We start from the raw sequence: 18,103 nt of genomic DNA, 5'->3' as shown, positions 1-18,103 counted from the left end.
GGCGAGTGAGGGGGGGGAGAGGAGAAAGTGGGGGTGGGGCCTTGTGGTAAAGTGGGGGTGGGGCCACAATTCAGGTGCTGGCAGCTCCCTGACATCTAGGGAGCTTCTGGCGGGCCTGTCACTCTGTCACATTGATGAGTTGTTCTCTGAGAAGCCACACAGAGGAGAGGCCAATAAAATCCACTCAGTTTGAGAGCCACTTTGACAAAGAGCAGTCAGTATATGTTCTCATTCTGAGGAATGGTTACATGCTCTGCCCGTTCCTCTAAGGGTCTGGCCAAACTGCAATCGGCGGTGTGCTGAAGCTCATGTAGACATACCTGCACTAGCTGCTAGCGCACGAACAACAGTGAAGAATATGCAATAGTGCAGGCAGGACATACCCACGCTGCCAGCTTGCACTGCTGTGTTTTCGCTGCTCTTTAAAGCCAGGCTACCTGGATTAAAGCTAGCATGTGCATGTATCACTCTGCTGCAATCACCCCTCCCCCTGCAGTGCAGTCATAGGGATATGCCCTTCTACTCATCATCACTTTAGTCTTTCTTACCCCCATTCAGCCTAACTGGTTTTCATCCAGGTCCCTACTCCTGGCAGACATTGGGCCTCAAAGGAAACATCATCCTCTTGGTCCTGCAACAACACAGTGTAGCGCTGAACCAGACATTAGTTCAGAATGTGTCTCAATCTCCCCCAGCAGCTTCACACAAATATTGATTAGGACAACGCCTGAGCCGTGTAGACCTCCACACCAGAGACCTTGGGGAGGAGAAAGTCGCCCAACACCACTCTGAAATGTCTCCAAAAGCCAAGCAGGTCCCCACTTTAAAGTGAGTCTCGCCACTCCTGCCAGATCTGAAGGTCATGTCACTTCATGCTCAACGGTATGGAAGGGCGTTGAAGGATCTAGTCACACAAGCAAAGATAGCTAGCTGAGCTTTGTCTAAGGGCCTGAGGGAACCACTGACCACCGAGACAGGGATAAACAATGGCACTAGCAGCTGCCCAGATCCAAAGCTACCTGATGCATTACGGGTTAGAAATCAAAAACAGCTCCTTCAACTTTCTTACATACAGTCCCCATTGTCTCTTCCCTGCCAGCTACCCCACACAGCTGCCTTTCCAGCTCTGTGGTAGAGCTGGTGGGGAATTTTCTGACTCAATGATTTTTTTTTTTTTTTTGAAAAACGCCAACTCATCAAAACTTGTTGAGGGAATGCATCAGTTTTGACAACACTTTCTCAGGTTCAGGATGGAATTTCTAGTCACACCCAGAAAGAGAGCCCAGACTAAAGGCTGCATCTCCCACCTCCCTGGTGAATGCCCTAACCACCGGAACTGAGGGCTGAGAAATTTGGCCCATGTGTCCATTAAATATACAAGGCTGATCATGTGGCTTTCAGGCTTTTCAGCTTGGCCATGTTGCATCCTGCATAAAGAGCAAATGTAAAGGTTGCCGCTGCAGGGTGCTTGACTCCGCCGGCCTTGTGTTTGGCAACTGTCCCGTTCCATGGACTCATTTTTGGGCTTGGTTTCTTGGATTCCCTTTTGCATGTTGCAGAAGATTATTTCAATGACAAAGGGGGCCTCAGGGGTGTTTGTGTGTGACTGTGCTGCTTCCTTTGTACAGACTGGAACCTCGTGAATTCCTAGGCTTTGTCTTAATCGATGAATAGACCCATTGTAATCTTCAAACCTTTAAAAACAAGAAGCTTTATTGGCAATATCTGTCTCATAGGAAGTATGGGACTGAATAGTGTCTTGTGAGAAAAGCAGATGCGACATTGGGCTTCGCTGGCACGCGGTTTTGTGGGAATGGCAGCAAGGTTGTATCTGTAGCAATTAATCAGACAAGACCTTGAGCATCTGGCTGCCAATCATACCGGAGTTGCTAACCCACAAGGTTTGTTTCTGGAGCACTCCCACTGTTCCCCCTGATAACGCTGCAGACAAGTAGCTCAAAAAGACCAATGTGTTTTTGTTCAGTCCCCTATTATCCAATTTATCCTCACTCAAAAAGGTTTTCTTGTTTCAAGCTGAGGGACTGGAAATGTGCCAGGACATGCCAGGAACTTACTGTTCCCAAAAGGGGGAGGTAATTTAAAAGAAGTGAAAGCTTTATTAGAAAATATTTTGAAATGCTTTATCACCGAGCCCTCCTTGTCATTACAAAAATGTTAGACCCAGTTAAAACAACCCTAGTCCTTCCCTTCTGGGTGAAAAGGTGTTGCACCAAATCTTTGCCTGGACAGCCTTGAGTTTGGAATGCCTGTACAACTCCTTGGGGCCACACACAGCAGCCACCCCAGGCATTTCACAGAGACTGGTTTCCCCTATTGGTTGCAACCCCTGGGGAAAGGGTCTTTAGTTCAGGTCTAGCTGGACCAGTGGAGTTGATAACAGCTTCTCTTCAGTGAGGCGGGGAAGGCACAAGGGTTGATGCCGTACTGGTTCCACCAGTCTTCCTAACCCCCCACCCTGCTAGCTTCTTCTTTGAGTGATGGTCCTATTGTATTCCACTGAGGGTTGTATGCATGCTCCATGCGCCAGGAGCTGGAGAATTTGAAAGTAGTAGTGTCTGTTGGTCCGCAAGAGACCTAACAGTGGCATAGCTACACATACTGCATTCCTCCTCTGTGCTGCATGGGGACCTAGGCTTGGCATAGCAAGAGGAGGAGCAGGGCAGGGATGAGGTGTACGAGCAGAGCTGGGGCAGGACTGGAGTAGCAGAGATGTTGCAAGTCAGGATTTAAGAGATTTGATAGAATCGTATATATGGGAAGCTTGGCCAGTGCCTACTTGCCCTGTGCCTGGCTCGAATCAGTGCTTTTAATCCTTCGCTTTCATGAGCCCCAAATTAAAGAGAAGAAAGAAAGTAATCAGGCCCAGAGATCTGTTGCCAATGCATAATTCCTCAAGGGATAAAACATTTTTCGACACGATCTACAACTGCTTTTCTTCTGCTCTACATTATTCCTTTGACTGGCTCTGTTGCCTAAAAAAAACCCAAATAAACAAAAAAGCCCCTCCACTCTGTGAGGCTTCTGAAACAGATGATTAGCTAAATCAGGAAGAGGATTACTACCGATCAGGTGGAAATGTGTAAACAAACATACACTCAGCAAAATGAGGTGATTAGCTGAGTGACCGATCTGATGCAACCTGCTTGTTACATGCACCCTGGGAAGTTTGAGGCACACTAATACAGCCCAGTGCAGATGCTAAGGCCCATCCACACTAAAAACACAAGGCTGTAGTCCACGAAAGCTTATGCTCCAATAAATTTGTTAGTCTCTAAGGTGCCACAAGTACTCCTGTTCTTTTTGCGGATACAGACTAACACGGCTGCTACTCTGAAAACTGTATTTTGTAACCAGGTTGTGACAAACTCGCCAGAAAACACAGATGAGTTGTGTCTATGCTGTAGTTTGGTTCCCCTTCCCCCCAATACAACCAAGTCTGAGCATCCACCCCTACCACACTGCCTAAGCATGCATCAGCACATTCTGAAGTATCTGGGTAGCACCTCCATAGCACCTCAGCAGGAGATATTGTGGCCCAAAGTGACACAAGCAGCCCATGGACAACGTACTCTGGACTTGTTCTACTGCACAGAGACCCGGAGAAGGACTGGCCAAACTGTAGTAGGCACAATGTGCCAGTAACTCACACCCATTCAGTGTGGCACTCTGTCCCCTCTAGAAATGGCTGGGCCACATATAGTGGTTAATGAGCCTGTTGCAGCCTTGGTTAACAGAGGGAGCTTCTAGATCTAGAGGCCCTCCGTTCAATCCCTGTTGCCTGTGAGCCCTCCCAGAGTGTTACACCAGTCTAGGCCACTTGCCAGGGGTGAAACACTGATAGCTGCCATGGCTACTAATGAGTATTAACCATGTTATGTGCAGACACAAACCGGCATTTCCAGCACAGCTTTTCTGGTCTGTATAATGGGCCAAACCAAAACCATGGAGCCAAACACACTCCAGCTTTGGAGGGCTGCAGAACCAATGCCAAATAATATACCAAAGGCGCCTCACAAATCTGCAGAATAAAAATAGCAAATAGGGATTATTTATTCTTTCTCTCTAACCTCCTGGGAAGGCTGGACCTAGGCTGTGACCTCCGATTACTTCCAGACTCTCCACACTAGTTTAAATTCATCATCTCCTCGTCTGCCCCTCCCACACAATCCTTGGCCCCCACTTCCTTTTATGAGGGTTAGTCAATTTGAGAAGATGTTTCCTTAGCTGAGGGGTGGGGGGAAGCTTGTCCTCTGTATCAGAGATCTACCCCTTACCTCCAAAGCTAGGAAGAACATGGAGGGGGGGGTCCCCCATATATTCCCTCCCCATCTCTACTTCTTTTCTCACAGTAGCGTGCTCTGTTTCTCACTCTCTCCTGCTCTCCACCCCCCAATTTCTCAAACCCAATCACATCAGAGTTCGGGTGAGCTTCTGAACCCGTGACCCTCAAAAGGGTTGGAAGTGAGGTAAAAATGAGTTTGCCCATCCCTAGTAATAATAATATTCATAGCATCCCTCATTTCCATGCTCCTCTCACTTTAAAAAAATATGTATTTCCAGCATCTCACACACACACATGGCCACCTCTGGAGTGTCTGCAGCAAGCAGGCAAGGAACCAGTATACAAGTTGGAGGGGAGATTTGGCCAGGACACAGACAAACCCTTCATTTTGCACCTGCACAGGACCCTGGATTTTTACATTGCCTCCCAGAGACCTATACCTCGTGCACTGCATGGAACTCCACCCCATCTGCCTTGGAAGGATGAAAGGTTGGGTAGACCTTTGCTGGGGTTCACAACCCGGGCTTCCTGTGAGGCAACGTATTTCAAACCTGATCCATTGAGCTGGCTTAAAACAAAAAATCTGAAAAACACCAGGGGTACTCTTGAAAATGTCAACAGCAAGTGATGGAAAATGTCATTACTTGGACGGAATAGGAAAATTCCTAGACTCAGCCAGCCAAGGAGAGCTGTGTTATTAAGGTGGGACTGGAAGGCAGGCAAAGTGAAGAAAATACACGTTTCTAATGTAAAAAATATTCTTTATCCTGTATCATAAATATGGACTGGTCCCAAAGCAAACTGAAGTCAATGGAAAAACTTGCATGGATTCCAGTGGACTTTGGATCTGGCCTTATACGAATTAGTTCCAATATACTGTGCAAAGTTTGTTTTCTATTTAGGGCTATTTAACTTAGCCATCAGATCATCATGGATTATGACAGCCGTGTCAGCTTTCATGACCAAATGGGGCCGGGCTTAGACAGGAGACAGCCAAAGAGAAAGTTCAGAAATGTTAATGATTCAGGTGGGTGCTCTTTTCTTCAAGTGAGTACAGAACCGGTGCCTCACCTGGTGCTACGGAGTCTCAAAATTTATTTCTATTTTCTAAATATTCCTTCATCTGTCTTTTCGTCTGAATTACTTCCTAATTGTCCAAATAGCTTGTCCTTAATTTTTTTTCTTAAAGACAGGGTTTTAAAAATTGAGGTCAGTATTTCAGCCAGTTTTCAGTCATCATTAATTTTCTCCTACTTTGCACTTATTTAAGGACCTACTTGCAGGGCCGGCTCCAGGCACCAGCCAAGCAAGCTGGTGCTTGGGGCGCCAGCTTGTAGGAGGCGGCATTCCGCCCAATCCTAGGGCGGCACGGCTGCTTTTTTTTTTTTTTTTTTTTTTGTGGTGGTGTTCTGCTCTGGCCGCCCTGTAGGGGGCGGTGGCGCGGAGGACGGGAGCGCCCTGCAGCAAGCCCGGCAAGGCAGCCCGCGTCCTTCCTGCCCAGCCAACCAGGGCAGCGCAGAGCCCTCCCGGCAGGTGGCGGGGCCGCCCCCCTTTTCTCTCTCTCCCCCCTCGCTCGCCTGGGCACATCTGCAGCGCAGGGAGTCTCCCTGCACCCTGGCTCTGGCCACGCTGCAGGTTTTGTTTTTTTTTTTGCTTTGCCATTCTGGCCGCCCCGGTTTTTGGTTTTTTTTGCTTGGGGCGGCCAAAAAGCCAGAGCCGGCCCTGCCTACTTGATCCCTAGCCTTTCTTTCTTTCCATCCTGTTCACTACAGTTTCAGAGGCCCTGGCCCTCAAAAGTATGAAGGTACCTAGCGCTCATTGAAATCAGTGGGAGTTAGGTGGCTGAACACTTGAAGATCTGAGGTTGAGTACATACATTTGTGTGTTCTTATTGGCTTGCCTCCTCTCTTTTCCAGCACAGATTTTATTTTGTTTCGCCCTCAGAGAAATTCAGAAAAACAAAGTTTTCCCTTGGCGGTGAAGAGAATCAAAGCAAGCATTGGGCTTGAAACTTCTGCAACGAGATATTCCACCCCCTGGAGAAATCAGTTTAAAATGAGGGGATCCATTTGCCAAAATAAGAGGGGTAGTTGGCAGGCTAAGTAAGTCTAGCTAGCCAGGGCAGGATCAGGTGACCTGCGGCTGCTGCTGCAGTCCAGTAGAACAAGATGGAATTAGCATGATCTTCTGGAAATGTGGAACGATGATATGAAACAAGACTGTTTTGTCTGTATCTGCTTGTTGCTATCCGGATGAGCTCTGGATTTCAGGATGTGATTCAAATAACACGCAAGGGGCTTGAGGACCTAGGGCACTGGGGATGGACTTCACAGCCTGTTCTGTCCAGTTCAAACCAAGCCCAGGCAGGCAGTGACAGGGCCGGCTCCAGTCACCAGCTTGGCAAGCAGGTGCTTGGGGCGGCCGCTCGGGAGAGGGGCGGCACCTCCAGCTATTCGGCGGTAATTCGGTGGACGGTCCCTCACTCCCGCTCGGAGCGAAGGACCTTCCGCTGAATTGCCGCCACAGATCGCAATCACAGCTTTTTTTTTTTGGCTGCTTGGGGCGACCAAAACTCTGGAGCCGGCCCTGGGTAGTGACTGAATTGTAATAATTTGCCTGACCTACCACCTTCTCTCCAAGGATTTCATTACAAACAGTTAACAAAACATTTCTCTATCCTTGGGTCTGCTAACGCTGCTACTACCTACACCTAACTCCCACTGAAAATCCTACTGAGCCCACTCCGTGATGTACACTAGTATTATTCTCATCTCATCGATAAGGAAACTGAGGAAGGGTGCTCAAATCCCTGAGTCATTGACAGTTCAGGGAAGAGGGCTGAAATCTCCCAATTCCTAGATCTGTGCCTTAGCCATAAATTCATCCTTCCCAGGATAAGATCCTCATTTCTTTCTAGGAGCTGCTTGCAATGGCTGACGTGTAATGAGCTGTTAGTCCTCCTCCGTCCATTTTTCTGGCAGACAGGTGCCCACATCACAAAAGCACAAGTATAACTACACATTAGGAACTCCATTGGGAGGGACAAACCTGCCATAGCAGGGGGGCAGATTAGATGCAATTTAACAGGCTATTTCCAACTCTAATTTCTGTTATTCTTATCGGGCTTCTTGTAATCAGTCTCAGTGGAGAAGCCAAGGAGCTTGAACTTGTTATATTCATGGCATACTTACAGAGAAATTACATAAATAAATACTTTCAATGGAAGGGTGCAAGACTATTCTGTCTTAGAATTCAGAATGCTAACACACAAGAAAACAGAGAGAGACCAAGCAGGCTGCCCCCTAAGGCAAAATTCACCCCACCTTGCTTTAAGCTGGCTCTGTCCAGGCTGATTCTGATTGCACTCTTTGCTACAGAGCCTCCTAGCAGGACCAAGAAGCCCTCCACTCTTAGCATGATAATGTGTAATCCCAGCACAGTCCTCAATATACCACAGAATTCCCCTTTCACGGTCTCTTTAGTACATGGCTACAGATATACCTGGATACGTTAGTTATTTATATGGACCCCATCACCATCATACCGGGAGCACCACGCTGTCATTAATGTATTTACCCTCACAACATCCCTGTTGCAGTGCTATTACCCCCACACTCCAGATGTGGAACCATGGTACAGAAAAACTGAGAGACTTCCATTAGGACTTAGGTGCCTAAATACCTTTTTGGATCTGGGCCCAAGGGACGTGGCAGAGCATGGAATTAAAGCCAGGCCTCCTATGACCCAGACTAGTGCCCTAGCCACTGGACCATCCTTCCTCTCTACTTACAGATCTAATCTGTATGGGAGCACCCCATCCTCAGAAGGCTCTCGAATGTATTCCCACAAGGGGTTAGGTGTAACACAGAGCAAGCCCAAATCACTGTCCCACTCCATCAGCAATGGGATCTGAGCAGGAAACCGGAAGAAACAGGTCCTGGAGAATACAGCTTGTTTGAGAGCTGACAGCAGATCTAAGGGGCTGAAACAATTTGCAGGCGCATCCTCCCCAAATACATCCCGTGGACCCTCCCACTTTGCATTGCCCGTTGGTCCCAACCCAAGTTCTTAGCTGCAATTCTTAGCTGAAGAATTAATCCCTCCTGCCCACCCCCACTTTCCTGGGGGGAGGCACCTGGTGGTTGCATTAAGCAGATTAAAAACTCTTCCTCCTCCTGTTTTGTGCCCATTTAGTGCTAATGTTTTTTGTGAGAGCGAGGCAATTGGCAGGGGAAAGCAGCACCTTCCAAAGCACTCGGGAGAAGCAGGAGCGGCTCTAGCTTTTTTGCCGCCCCAAGCACGGCAGTCAGGCTGCCTTCGGCGGCATGCCTGAGGGAGGTCCCAGGTCCCGCAGCTTCGGTGACTTGCCTGCGGGAGGTCCGCCAGTTCCGCGGCTCCGGCGTACCCGCCGCCGAATTGCCACTGAAGCCGCGGGACCGGCGGACCTCCCGCAGGAAAGCCGCTGAAAGCAGCCTGACTGCCGCCCTCATGGCGACCGGCAGGCTGCCCCCCCCCCGTCGCTTGCCGCCCTAGGCACGTGCTTGGTGCACTGGTGCCTGGAGCCGCCGCTGGGGAGAAGGGGAGATTGTTAACACCAAACCTAGGCCTGGGCTACACCTAAAACTTAAGTCGACCTAGCCACATTGCTCAAGGCTGTGAAACTGAGGTTGACCTAACCTCCCCTGTAGATTCAACTTGGTTGATGGAAGAATTCTACTACTCCTCTCAAGGGGGTGGATTTTCTATAGCTACAGAAAAAACCCTTCCCTCGCTGTAGCAAGTGTCTGTGCTACAGTGGGATAGCAGAAGTGTTGCAGCCATGCCACTGTAGGGCTTGCAGTGTAGACGTACCCCTAGCTTCCCATTTACAGAGACAGTGTGAAGAGGGAGTGAGTATGAGGAGTCCGTGCCCTGACTAGTCCCTTAGTACTGGGCCTGGGCAGCAAGGACTGGATATGGATTTGAATGTTCCTAAATCTGCACTGCTCTTCTGGGGGGGCGCCAGACCAGGGTGTGGAGGCAGGGGGCCATGGCCACATCACTTTTTACTGGCCGTAAGGGAGAGCGATGGAGGGGGAAGGGGCGGAGAGGAGTGGGCCGGGGGGGCAGAGGCTTGGTGGGAAGGGGCATCACAGGGGCAGGACCTCAGGGGAAGGGGCAGTTTGAGGGCGGGGGTTCAGGGAGACAGGGCAGCATGGCGGCGGGGACTCAGGGGGCATCAAAGGGCCTCGGGGATGTGGTGGCGCAGGGGCAGGGCCATGGTTCAGGCGCCGGTGGGCCCTCCATTTTTAAGGAGCTTCCACCACTCCTGCTTCTGGGCCCAGCTCTATAATTCATTCCTACTTGTTCAGCACATCCAGACCCTTATCCCATGTCTGCAAACATAACGACTCATGTGCATTGTCTGTGTTCTGATGGGTTAAGTCCCCTGGGCTTTCCCCTTACCATCTTTGAATCTAGTCACACAACCCTGCATGTTGTAGGTCAGGATTGTTAGCAGATCTCAGAGCCAGGGCTTTTTGCTTACACTAGTTAAAGAGATGCTCCCTTGAGCACCGCAAAGTGCTCACTGTCTAAATGAGACAAAGACCCAACATGACAGCTCAGGAGAGGGGAGAGGCTGGGCTCCTGAGGATAAGGGGGAGACAGGACAGGAGTGCTTGAAGGAGGAGAGAGGGGGCACTTGGTCTCTTGCCCCTTTCACGGCATGCGCGAGCAGAGAGCGCGCAACGAAGGTGCTTGTTGTGGTCCCTACTACAACAGGCTCTAATTTAATTAGGAGGATGCATCCTGCATTAGAGTCTCATATGAGGCAAGCCATTTGGCCTCCTTGTGTTCCAGTCGCTCCACCTATAAACCTAGCAGTGCTACTCTGCAGCGATCTACCCAGGCTCCATCTACCCATGGAGCTTTTGTGCTCACCATGTATTGTTGAATCCTTCTAATACTTCCCAAGTGTCCACAGGCCCCTTGGACACTGGCCAGCCTGCAGCAGTTAAAGCAGAGCCCACCTACACAAGGGGACAGATGAAGAAGGAAACTGATAAGGATCGCAGTGGAAAGAGCTTGAGCCAGGACTAGTCGCTTGCCTGAAGGCTTTACACTGTCTGCAGCACCTTTCATGTGCAAAGCGCTGCCGAGGGCCAGTCAGCGGGGATGGCTGGACAGGGCCGCCCAGAGGATTCAGGGGGCCTGGGGCAAAGCAATTTCAGGGGCACCTTCCATAAAAAAGTTGCAATACTACAGAATACTATATTCTCATGGGGGTCCCAGCGGGGCACAGGGCCTGGGGCAAATTGCCCCACTTGCCCCCCCCCTTTGGGCAGCCCCGTGGCTGGATTAGATCAGATTACTACCATCATTACATGGATTCTTTATTTCTACCTGCTATGCTCACTCACCCCTTGTACTACTTGTGGAGAAAGACACAACGCAGTTTTCCTCTGGGACCCAGGCACGACTAGCTGTAAATCACGCCACCGCTGCCTGACAACTTTTAGCTGGCCAGTTCCGGCCACCTCCAGCAGCTGCAGGGTTCCTGCATTTTTCACTCTTGGCTCCTCCCCCAAAACTCTTTGGGAAGGTTGGTATCACTTCTGCTATGGGTCCCACTAGCTTCCGGGCCCTCTGCTGTGACTCATCCCATGGAACTCTTGAGAACAGCCGTGGGCTTTGTTCTTGCCATAAATGGCCTTGCCCTGCTGCTCCAAATGCCTTGTCATCATCTAGGCTGCGCATGGGGGCTCGAACGATCAGATGGGCTCTCAGAGAAAAGTCTTTGCAGACACAGGAGGTCAATAGAGACGCGACTGATGGGAGGAGCGTTAGACAGAGGGGAAGGCAGCCGACTGTTCTGTTACTGACTTCCCCGGCTGAGCGCCGGCCGTCAGGTGAAAGGGGTACATGGCACAGAGTGTTCTCGGCATTTTGCTTCAGTCTGTGGCAGTTCAGCCCTTATCAGATCTCTCCATGGCAAATGATTTTCACGATGCAGAACATTGCCAAGCCATACAGAAAAGACTCATAAACTGAACTAATGGGCAGCCAAGCAGAATGTTCCCTGCCTGGTACACGGGGTGTGGTTTTGCTTTTTTAACAATTCTCCCTGGAACATGTTTGCTGTCCTCTACATTGACTGATGTGACCTGCTGTGAACTTCATACTGCACCTGAAGAGGAGTAAACTCAGTCTGTGTCCCTCTAATAGTCGTACTCCATGCACTGAAGCCCATTCTAAACCCTGCCCCCACGAACCTTACTCTAGCCTTCTTGCAACCTGCCCCCACGCTCCACAAAGAACCCCAGTCTGACCCCTTCTCCCTGGGCTTAGTCCTTTCTTTCCTTGCCCACCTTGTACCTGCTTTAGCCAAGCACAAGTTATTGAGGTGTCAAGTCATGGGCAACTGGGTGAAATGTAATGGCCTGTGACATACAGGCGATCAGACTAGATGAGCTAATGATCCTTTCCGGCCTATAACTATGAATCTATGATTTTGCCACCAGCCTGTCTCTTGGGGAACGTTGACAGTGCAATCAGAGGTGTGACTCACCCCATGGAACACTTGAGAGCAGCCCATGGGCTTTGTCCTTGCCATAAATGGCCTTGCCCTGCTGCTCCAAATGCCCTGTCATCATCCAGGCTGCACATGGGGGCTCGAGAGATCAGATGGGCTCTCAGAGAGAAGTCTTTGTAGACACAGGAGGTCAATAGAGATGCGACTGATGGGAGGAGCGTTAGACAGAGGGGAAGGCAGCCGACTGTTCTGTTACTGACTTCCCCAGCTGAGCGCCTGCCATCTGGTGAAAGGGGTGCATGGCACAGAGCATTCTTGGCATTTTGCTCCAGTCTGTGGCAGTTCAGCCCTTATCAGATCTCTCCATGGCAAATGATTTTTCACGGCGCAGAACGTTGCCAAGCCATACAAACAAGACTCATAAACTGAACTAATGGGCAGCCGAACAGAATGTTCCCTGCCTGGTACACGGGGTGTGGTTTTGCTTTTTTAACAATTCTCCCTGGAACATGTTTGCTGTCCTCTACATTGACTGATGTGACCTGCTGTGAACTTCATACTGCACCTGAAGAGGAGTAAACTCAGTCTGTGTCCCTCTAACATTTCTCCTCCATGCACTGGTAAACCCTGTCCCCACGAACCTTTCTCAAGCCTTCGTGCAACCTGCCCCCACGCTCCACAAAGAACCCCAGTCTGACCCCTTCTCCCTGGGCTCAGTCCTTCCCTCTCCTTGCCCACCTTGTACCTGCTTTAGCCAAGCACAAGTTATTGGATTCCATACAGGGCTAAATGGGTGAAATATAGGGGCCTGTGACAAACAGGAGGTCAGACTAGATGACCCAATGGTCACTGCTGGCCTAAAACTCTATAAAGCTATGAATAAGCCACCAGCCTGCCTCTTGGAGACATCTACACTGCTGTTGGAGATGTGATTGCAGCGTGGGTTGGCATAGCTTTAATCTAGCTAACATGGCTAAAAATAACAGTGAAGACATGGCAGCACGGGTCTCAGCACAGGCTGGGAAGATGAGTACATACCCAGAGGAATGGGGCGGACTTGTACAGCCCAAATCTCTGCAGGTTCATTTAGCTACTTTTAGCCACGCTTGCTAGATTAAAGCTAGCGCAGGTATGGCTCCCCAAGGTACAACCACACCTCCGATTGCAGTGTAGATGCACTCTTCCTTGACACCCGCAGATGTGTGCTCCTGGTTTCCACACTTCAATGGCAGGAAATAGAAAAGTTAAGGCTGAACATGTGATCTTAATGCTTCCTGTAGGTGTGCATACCTTGTGACAATCTTTCAGTATGAACAACGAGGAGTCGTTGTGGCACTTTAGAGACTAACAAATGTATTTGGGCATAAACTTTTGTGAGCTATAACCCACTTCATCAGATGCATGGAGTGAAAAATACAGTAGGTAAGTAAGCTTATGCCCAAATAAATTTGCTAGTCTCTAAAGTGCCACAAGGACTCCTCATTGTTTTTGCTGATACAGACTAACAGGGCTACCCCTCTGAAATCTTTCAGTATGCAATCACACTTTAAAAAAAAAAAAAAAACTTGACTGCAGCTAGGTATCTAAAATAATTGGTGATCTCTTAATTAGAGCCAGCAGGCTACTGCCTGGTCACCCACTGGCAGACACAACAAACATCCCAGGGGAGATTCTGTTTGAGTTCCCTGGGATCAGTGCTCTCAGCTGGCAGCCATTCTAATTCCGCAAAGAAAATCTGATTAAAACTCTCTAGGCAGCACCAGCCACAACCTGCTCCTTTAATCTCAGTAGGGAGAAGCAAGGGGGGTAGCCAAGTTTCACACCCCTGCCAAAACTCCCTCTTGGATCAGTGTCCCCAAGACCCAGCGTTCCCACAGGTGCACTGAGAGTTGGAGATGAAAGGACTGCAAAATGCAGACAGCAGTCCCTTCCATGATTGCTGACAGTAGGCCAGGATTTAGGGTGACAGCACAGGCTGTGTTAGTCAATCTGGGAGCTAAAGAGCTAGAAAGATCCGCAGGGTCTGTCTGTGTCCAGTGGCCTCAGTGAAGGATCTCCTCTGTATTCATCACACCCAAGTTCTGCCTCTTCTCTACCCCACAGGATGCTACCACACTAAACAACATCGGGGAAGCTGCTGCCTCCTGAAATTGGGCAGGTCAAGATCTTGAGGAGTCTGGGGAGATGCTCCCTGGGAGCTGGCTAGCAATTTTTGATCCCCCATCCCTTATTTCATAATTGTGTGATTAGTTTTTTATGGAAAGAAACAGTCCATAAACCAGACAACAAGGGACAATGTCTCATGGCTTGTGTATATTCTCAAATACACACCCGCATTGCTAAGACTACTCGTGACAAAAACAATGCCCTTATTTTTAATAGTGCTCCCCTCTTGCCTAAGCACTTGTGTCTTTTTAGTTCCTCCCCGTGCTTTCCATAGCCTGATTCTCTCAGATTAGGCTTGTGTGAACCTTTATTCCAAGCTGACCTTGTAGAGAGGGCTTTGCTGCTCCCCAGGCCTTCCCTGGTACATGGGAGGTGCCCTGTGCTGCTGCAGGTGGTTCTGCAACCAGTGCATGGTCAGAGGCAAAACAGGACCAGGACCAGGTTGTGGGCTTTCCTCCTGGACACATGAAAAAACCCAGGGCACAGAGCGCATAAGAGGTTAGTGGTCTATTACAGGAGTGAGTGACGTTCTGTGGCCTGCGATGTGCAGGAGGTCAGACTAGATGATCATGATGGTCCCTTCTGGCTTTAAAGTCTATGAGTCTGAGAAAGAGAAAGCAGGGCAGTGCTGCTTTAGAGAGCACCCCTTGCAGTTCAGGCACAGAAACCATAGCTCCAGGGAAAGTCGCTATGGAGACACCCAGGGATGTTGTCTGCACAGTGGCCTGTTGCTTCTGGACATCAGTTTATATGTCTGCAGGGGCCAGCTGGGGCAGTTAAGCTTGGCACAGAGAATTACACAACCCCTATACTATCTGGATAGAGAGGGGTCTTGGCGTTGGTGTCTCACCTTGAACCAGCCTGTTGGGGAGTGTCTCTTTCATTCAGTAGGAGGTACAAGCACCCATCCCACCTGTTCATCCAGCTATTGCAAACTCGCCAGACCTCCTACACCACAGTCGTTCTGTGGCCCACCATCTCATACTAGAAATAGAGTTATGACAACACCTTCACTAGTCATATGCGTGGGAAATAGGGTTGTGGGGGGTGCTGCAGCACCCCCAGGTTTCATGCAGGGCTCCGCTCCCAACTCTCAGGAGGGGTCCTGGCTGCCGGCCCCGCACCTGGGCTCCACTTATGGCCCCCCATATGGGTTTCCAGCTGCCGGCCCCACACCCACCCCAAGCTGTGGCCCCAGCCTCGGCTGCCTTACCCCTGTCTGGGTACCCCCCTCCTGGAGACACGGCCCTGCTCCTTTCAGCCACTGTTAACACCCTGCATAGCCCAATGTCACCCTGTGCTTCCTCTCACCCCAGGCTCTGCCATTAAGGATCTGATTTGATAGCTATTCAGTTCCTACAGCCCAGTTCAGTGCCTCAGATGTCAATGGGGAAATCAATGGAAAATGAATCAGGCACATAATCCTTATCTGCACCCAGAGAGTGCTCTGCTAACTCTATGCAATGCAGCTTCTGCTCATGAATCTGCACAACCAGACCAGATTAAGGCATGTGCATTACAGGCCCATACCTAGAGCACCAGCTGCTGGAGTCATGTGATGAGATCAGGATCTCAGGTCTCAGTTAAAAATACAATTATGTTTCTATCCCTGCAAAGAAAGTCTTGAAAATGTGACCCAAGTGTGTATAATTCCTGCCTGAGTCTGTCCACAGCCTGAAGCAATGTTTCCAAGAGGTGTGAACTTCCCAATTCATCTTATTCACCAGGAAACCTTCTGCCACCACAAGGTGGGGCAGGATAACAGTACGGGGAAGGGTCATAAGATGAGGGTACAACCATGGTGCCACCATGTAGGGAGTGCCTGGTGCCCCATGTCATCTTAATTCAGCCCTGAGAGCAGCATAGTTTCGGATGGGAATGGAGAACAGGCAGCAGAAATGATCTCATGCTGCTTTGCTGCAACACACTGTGGGGTGCATCTTGTTTCCTGTCCTGTCTTCAGGCCTAATGGGTGAGAGCCTGGAGATGCACCATGCTGGCAGTTCTCCACCACCCACTGAATTAAACCTTCTGGAAGGGGCCTATCTGCCCAAGTCTAGAGCTTGACAGCTTGAAGCACTAGCATAGAGAGAGGCAAAAGCTGCCTCATTCATCTCAATGGGCATCACCTCCGAAGCTTAACGATGACCACGTGAACCATTTAATGTCAACGTTGCTTCGGGACTGTGGCTGGTTCAGGTTGAAGAGAGGCCACTGCTTTTTTCTGCCACTTTGACCCCTGCAAGTAAGGAACAGTGGATGAGAAGGAGAGAGAAAGAGAGAATGAGGATGAGCCTAAGTGCAAAATGGGGGAAGCAGAAGCAAACGAAACAAAACACAGACATCACCCCCGTTGAAAGGGACTCAAGTGCAGCATCTCGGCTGCCACTTGCTGAGCGTACGGTGTCATTGAATCCCGTGCCCGGCTGGGGGAAAGCAGCCCTGTAACTGTGCATTGTGATGGTGAAGGAGGATAGAAGGGCAGCTGATCCCGGTTGGGTCAGTATTGCCCAAACGCTCACAGGCAGGCCATTGTTCCCGCCGCTGGGACAAAGAGCTCTGTTCTTGCCTTACTGGAGTCAAGTTGTTCATTGACATGCCGTCACGGCACATTGCCAAAGAATAAATCAATTACAGCTCAGATGACATGGCCTTTCCCCTCCTGCCCCCACCTCATCTCCTGCCCCCTTTGAAGCATTCTTGTACTGTGCTGGAAAGTCATGGATCCCAGCTCTGACCTCCCTGGAGAGTCTCAGGCTAAGGTGTATCTTGTTATCGTGGAGTAAGGCTGCTCTGTGTTTGGAGCCCATTGTTACTAAAAGGCAGGTTGCAAACCCTGCAACTGACACTGGATCCCCTATAAGGGTTTCATGCGCCAAGCTCTGAGCATATAAAATGTTAATCCAGACACACTGCAATTTCTTGTTTCTCTGCTTTCTCCTCTATGATCTCCTACATCAGCTCTCTAGATAAGTGGATTTACTTGCCCCTACCAGCAGGTGGCTATGAAGAAGGGAGGGGGAATCACAGACTTCTGCTGATGTGAGCCCTTCTTCCCACATAAGACTACAAAGCTACAGCATTGCCTCTGCCAGCAAGGGAGCCAGCGTTGCAGCTACTGATTAACTCCAGTTTAAAGTGCTCACCTTTCAAGATGGCATCAGAAGAGGCAGCTATGTCCAACCTCAGGAAGATGTTTGTGCGAATGAGTGTAGGGAAGACCCAGGTGGCTGCTCCAGCCCTCTGCTCTCTCTGCCCACAAAACGGCAACTGCCTGGCTGAAATGCACATTCACCACCGCGTGGGGGAGCGTGGTGACTCGTGTCTAAGCTGGCCTGTGTAATGTAATTGCCTTCTTCCAGCCAGAGAGAGGCCATGCCCTTCCATGGCCCCTGAGTCCATCTTGGAAGTCCTCAAAGAGGACAAATAGGTGGCTCAGTCCTTCAGAGCCTCTCACATCAAGCTGCTTCTCCTCATTCTGGGCATCTGGGACTGACCACAGTGGAGCTTGCTAAGTGGGCCCAGTTAAGGTGGCACAGAGATCCTGACCTGACCTGTGGGGTGGAGGCTGGTTCTAATGGCTAAGCAGCCCTGTAACCCAGCTAAGGGAGCTCCTGAAGGACAATGCCTGAGTTTGCTCCCTACTTCTGGCAGAAGAACAGGCTATTCGGGAGGCAGTATATTCTTGTGCTTAGGGCACATGACTGAAAGTCAGCATTCAAGAGTCCTGGCTTGTTCTTTGGCCTTGGAAAAGTCACCTAACCTCTCGTTGCCTCAGTTACCTCGTCTGTATTAAGGGACACCTATTTCAGGAGCAGTGTGTTGAAGCTTATTTCAATAAATGCTTGTAAGAAGTGCTTTGAGAGCCCCAGAGGAGAGGTGCCATGAATTACTGTCATTATTTCAGAGTCTGCCATATCCCCATGGCACAAGATTAGAGCCTGACGTGAACACTGTACTGAAGGCCAGCCACCTCCCTGGCACCACCTTCAAATCCTCTTTTGGCACATCTGCTAAAGGAGACTATCATAAAGTGAGAGCGGCTGCCCTGCTGTGGGGGCGCCATGGCAACAGAGCCAGAATCCAAGGCCTGGCATGAGAGCTCTTCATTTCCTTGTGGC

This window comes from Trachemys scripta, chromosome 1 (assembly GCF_013100865.1).
Source record: "Trachemys scripta elegans isolate TJP31775 chromosome 1, CAS_Tse_1.0, whole genome shotgun sequence".
In the NCBI taxonomy this organism is placed as follows: domain Eukaryota; kingdom Metazoa; phylum Chordata; order Testudines; family Emydidae; genus Trachemys; species Trachemys scripta.
This window is presented reverse-complemented; position numbering follows the sequence as displayed.